The 5,612-nt window shown below is 48.4% G+C and overlaps 1 non-coding gene across 1 annotated transcript; it reads right to left on the reverse strand.

Moving 5' to 3' along the window:
- Positions 1 to 762: 762 nt before the first annotated feature.
- LOC141476827 (U11 spliceosomal RNA) lies at positions 763 to 888 on the reverse strand. Its single transcript, XR_012463686.1, has one exon. It is a non-coding gene; the product is annotated as a U11 spliceosomal RNA (small nuclear RNA).
- Between the last annotated feature and the right edge of the window lie 4,724 nt (positions 889 to 5,612).

Below are 5,612 nucleotides of genomic sequence, written 5' to 3' on the forward strand. Positions count from 1 at the left end.
TTTTAATTTCTCCCCGATAGTCACTATCAATAATCCCAGGTAAAACAAACAAACCCATCTTTGTAGTGGAAGACCAGCCCAGTAACAAAGCATGTCCTTTAAAAGGCAGCGGCCCTTGCAGTCCCGTCGATATCAGGTGCACAGAAGTATCATTTACGTTTGTTGTGGCGGCAGTTGCCACATACAACCCGGCACTTCCGGGGGTGGCATGGCGGGGGATGATGCCTGCATTGCTTGTCCATTCCCCTGCTGTGGTGCTAATTGCAGCATCTGCCCTTGGGCCCTGTTGGGATTGCATGGGGCACCGGACTGCGCGCCCCTCCTGGCGTTTCCCGACCGCGGAGAGGGTAAGGGATTACCATTTTTATCATATTTAGAGTGACATTGATTGCTCCAATGATATCCTTTCTGGCACCGAGGACATAATTCATTCGGAGTCTTATCCCTTTCTCCCCTTCGTTTTGGGCAATCCTTTCTCATGTGTCCGTCCTGCCCACACGAAAAACATTTAATAGCAGCACGAGCCACGGTTAGTTGTTGAGCCAATGCCGTCGCTAACATCTCAAACCTGTGCTCTTCCGTTCCTACATGCTGACACGCTTTAATAAGTTCATTCAAAGTGGTGGCCTTGCCATGTATAGGGTCTAAAGCCCTGCGGCATTCAGTGTTAGCATTTTCCACTGCTAATTGCATTAATAAAAGTTCAGCAGCTGCTGGAAGTTCAATCTGTCGAGAAACAGCTGTTTGCAAGCGGTCTATGAATTCTATGTAAGGCTCTTGCGCTCCCTGTCGGATACTGGCAAATGACAGTTCTGAAATCTCTTGATGTTGATTCCGCGGGAACGGCCACGTGGCCCCCCCGTGCCACGCACGGCAGAAGCCCTTTTTCTACACACTTCCACGAAATCCCTTCTTGCCTTATCATGAGAATCATTAGGAGGCACGTCTAGAGAAGGAGCATAAGGCGGCGGACGCGTAACAGAGGCACGACTAACAGTCATTCGTTTAGTATTTTGTAAGATCTGTTCCGCGGTTGGTGCAGAAGCCACCATAGCTTTAACCGGAGTTAAAGGCGGGTACAAATCAGGCTCTTGATCAGAGTCAATAGGACCTGGATCGAAGGGATCCTCAGGTATCTGTGAGTCTAAGTCGTCGGCTGCTTCTACTGTAGCAGCTACCGGCAATTGCGGCTGCTGAGCTGAATCACAGACAGGCTCAGCGTCAGGGTCTGAACCAGCCGGAGCTGTATCCTCTAAAGTTAATAAATCAGCCGGCAGAGGCGGAAAATCTGAGTTAGCAAACACTTTATCGGTAGGAATATTCTTAACGCCGTATATATGACACGCCACGTTACGATATTATCAGGATTAACATCACGATCAGTAATTAGTCGCGCTTGCAAGCATTCTCCCACTTTCTGCCAGTCAGAAAGATCATAAGACCCGTTGGGGGGATACCACGGACAATGATCCCGAATCCATACTAAAAGCTGTACAAGCTTAAGAGGCTGTAACTTTAATCCTTGTTCCTTAACGATTTTCATTAAAAGTGCTTTATGTATCTGCTGCGCTTTCATCGTAGACTACCCCATTATAATAATACCTTCCCCGGCCCCTCGCTGTGCTAACCTTATATCATGCAGCAATGAGTATATAGGAGCTCCTTGGTGATCAACGTCTTCCGTCCGGCTCACGGGGGTACGCCACCGATCCTTGATCACCGTCGTGCTGAATCTTTAACCCTGTTCGGGCGCCATTTGTGGCATATGAAGAAATCACGGACTCGTAGGTCATGCAGTAAGCGAATCCAAATCCGACCTCCTTTATTGCTACACCGAGAAACTTATATACACTAAGACACAAACCCACTCCCCTCATAATGCCCAATCATGGACTTACAAAAATATTTTCTACCTTCTACTGAGCTTATCACAATAACAGGTACTCTGCTACCAGGACAAGTTTCGGTTCCCAGACTGTGTTCTGTTTTTGTCAGGATGAGCTTCAGGATGTGTAACTTATGTTTCTCATTCCTCCCCTGCTCTCAAGGTCGCTACTGGCACACGCTGTTGCTCCAGATGCACATAAATCTTAGCTGTGTGAGCGAACTTTAACTGAACCCACATCAAGCAGCTGCCGAATTGCTAAAAGTTCATTTGCAGGACCGAGGTTGGGCAAATAATCCAAAGAAAATACAGGGCCCAAGTGCTACTCTACAATTTTTGGGAATAGTTTGGCATGGACAGATCAGAAAAATACCAAATCAGGTACATCAAACAAGGCAGCCATTTCCTGTACCAATCACAGTAAAACAGTTACAGACCTTTGGAGGACTTTTAGGGTACTGGAGAACTTTTGTGCCACATTTGGTCATATTAATGTGCCTTTGGCAGAAATTAACTAGGAAGAAAGTTGTCTGGCAGGGGACCAAGCAACAACAAGAAGCCTTTGATGCCTGCAAAGATGCTTTGATTGAGCATGCACAATTATACACTCCTAAGCAAGGATATTCATTTGAATTAGTAACAATTCCAGATGATACAGTCTCAGGATTGTGGCAGATGACTGGGATGAAAAATCAGAAAGAACCTGTAGGGTTTTGGTCCAAGGCATTACAAGGTTCCGCTGTACATCATAACCCAACTTCTCCTCTTATTTTACATCCTTTGTTAATATCAGATTCTTGAGTTTTTGTATTTCGGGTGTCTTCCGCGAATACCTGTGCCTTATCTAGAAGAGATAGCATTGGAATGCTGTTATTGGTGTTGCAAACCCAACATCGAATTGAAGTTCAATCTGAAAAAGCACAAGCCATAGCTCTACAATCCGTGTGGGCAATTACCCCACATCAGGTTATCAAACCCGAAGTAATAGTAGCTGAAGGAGCTGGAGCAGCACGTATGTATCACTGGAAGGAGATGCCATTGCTGTTTTCCTCCCCTGTCACAGGTTGGCACATCATGCTTTGTAGTCTGGTACTACAAGCACATGCCCTGGATACATCTCTGCAAAATCAACATGTAAACACTTAGATTTGGTTAGCCTCTACTGCAACTAACTTGTCTGCATTTTATACTAAGGGAAGATTAACAGCTGCAGATCTTTAGACAACTTGTTTCAGTGGTGCATCAACACCAGCAGCTGTATTATAGAATTATACTGTGCTGAGTGACTTTGATATTAATGTCTCTCATTGCTCTCTTTTCTGAGTAGGTAACGGCTATGTGCCAATGAACATTACAAATTGACTGACAGTAGATGATTTCCTCCCTGGACACCAGAAACGCTTCTTCGACTTTGAAAACATGTTGCTTCAACGTAACTGATGAAACAGTCAGCATAGAGCACAACATTCAACATTCTCCAGGACTGAATACATCAAACGGAACAACCTACTGGTGGTGCCTGGCTGGTTGAGGGGTTTAATTCCTGGATAGGAGGAACAGGGCACCTGATTCAAAGCATTATTGTAGAGATATGTTTATTCCTTTTTCTACATATGTTTATTGCATGCCTCTGTAAATTAGTCTGTACTATACCCTGCAAGCCTAAATGAACATCTCCAGCTTTGTCAATCCCAGCAGAAGCGGTCTCTTGAGCGAGGGGGTGGAATGTGGGAAAGTAACGGAAGATTGGCGAGGACTGTAAACACGCTCAAGTGACTCACACGTGGGGTGCTGGAAAACACATATCAGAGGGTGGTACTCAATGGCTTGAAGTCCAGATGGAGAGCAGTGACAAGTGGTGTCCCTCAAGGGTCCGTACTGGGACCGGTACTGTTTAACATTTTTATCAATGATATAGACAGAGGGATTGAGTGCACCATCAGCAAGTTTGCAGATGACACCAAGCTGTGTGGTGTTGTCGATACACCAGAGGGACGGGATGTCATCCAGAGGGACCTGGACAGGCTGGAGAGGTGGGCCCAGATGAACCTCATGAGGTTCAACAAGAGTAAGTGTAGGGTTCTGCACCTGGGCCGGAACAATCCTCACTATCAATACAGACTAGGGGATGAGGTATTAGAAAGCAGCCCTGAGGAAAGGGACTTGGGGGTGCTGATGGATGAGAAGCTGGACATGAGCAGGCAATGTGCACTTGCAGCCCAGAAGGCCAATCACATCCTTTAACTTTAAACAACCGGTAACTTTAAACGACCCATTAACGTGCCAAACGGTCATTGCCACGGAGACCAGCTTCAGGGCAGGTAAGACTGCGCTGGGGAGGGATCTGTAGCAAAAAGGCCAACGAGAAGCTCTTTTTGGGGCTTTTTGAAGCCAGGACAAGCCCCCTGCTTGTGCTGGGGCTGACAGCTGGTGGGAGGTGCTGCTGAGGGAGCCTGGGCGGAGCCACCACCACCCCCGGTTCACCAAGCCTCCAGGTTATAAGAAGCCTCGGGGAGGGCAGGGACTAGTCCCTGGCCATAGGGCACAGAGCAAGCACCTGGTGCTTGTCTGTGTGACCCGGCGGGTGCCTCAGCCGGCTGCAGTCTGTACAGCAGGGTGCTGAGCCTCTATCAGTGTACGAGGTAAGTTCAATCCCTCTAAGTGGCCAGAGGGCTAGGGGGCTCATCCCAACTGACCTTCGAGTCGCGAGGTGTCAGTTGCTTGTAGAGATCCAGCCATGGTTGCTACCTGGTCGAAGACTGTTGTTAGAAAAGCTGTGGGCACCCAGACAGAGGCCTCATGCAAACATGTGGGCATCCAGGCCTCTGGCTGCAGAGAGTGCTGGGGCCTGGCTCTTGTGATGGAGGGTAGGGGAGACAACACCTGTATCAGATGTGAACAGGTGAATGATCTGCTCAGCCTGGTGGCCGAGCTGAAGGATGAAGTGGAGAGGCTGAGGAGTATCAGGGAGTGTGAGAGAGGGATTGACTGCTGGGCCCACTCCCTGAGAGTAAGGGAACAGGTTGAGGCCCCGCATAAATCAGAGAACCCCCTCCCCTCTTGTCACCAAGCAATAGGAGGAAATCTCAGAGAAGAGGGGGAATGGAAACAGGTCCCTGCTCGGGGAAGCAGGCGAGCCCCCTCCCACCTCCCCAGTTACCCTTGTGGAACAGGTATGGAGTCCTGCAGGAGGAACTGGCTGTTGGAGAGGAGGATAGTGCACCCAGGCTGGAGAAGTCAGATAGAACAAGTCACCATAGACCCGGCATCACTACTAGCTCCAAAAGGAAAAGTGGACGGGTCATTGTTGTGGGTGACTCTCTACTGAGGGGGGGCAGAGGGACCAATATGCCGCCCTGACCCACTTCACAGGGAAGTCTGCTGCCTCCCTGGGGCCACGGGTTAGGGACATGTTGGACAAACTTCCTGCCCTGGTAAACCACTCTGATTATTACCCCCTGTTAGTATTTCAGGTGGGTAGTGAGGAAGTGGGTAGAAGGAGGCCAAAATCAATTAAAAGAGATTTTAGAGCCTTGGGACGGCTGCTTAAGGGATCAGGAATGCAAGTTGTGTTCTCCTCTATCCCTTCAGTGGAAACCATGAATGAGTAAATTAATAGGGAGAGGCAACAGGTCAACTTGTGGCTCTGGGACTGGTGTTATAGGCAGGGCTTTGGGTTTTTTGAGCATAGGCAGCTATATGAGACACCTGGCCTGCTGGTGGCAGG

This window comes from Numenius arquata, chromosome W (genome assembly GCF_964106895.1).
Source record: "Numenius arquata chromosome W, bNumArq3.hap1.1, whole genome shotgun sequence".
NCBI classification, from domain to species: domain Eukaryota; kingdom Metazoa; phylum Chordata; class Aves; order Charadriiformes; family Scolopacidae; genus Numenius; species Numenius arquata.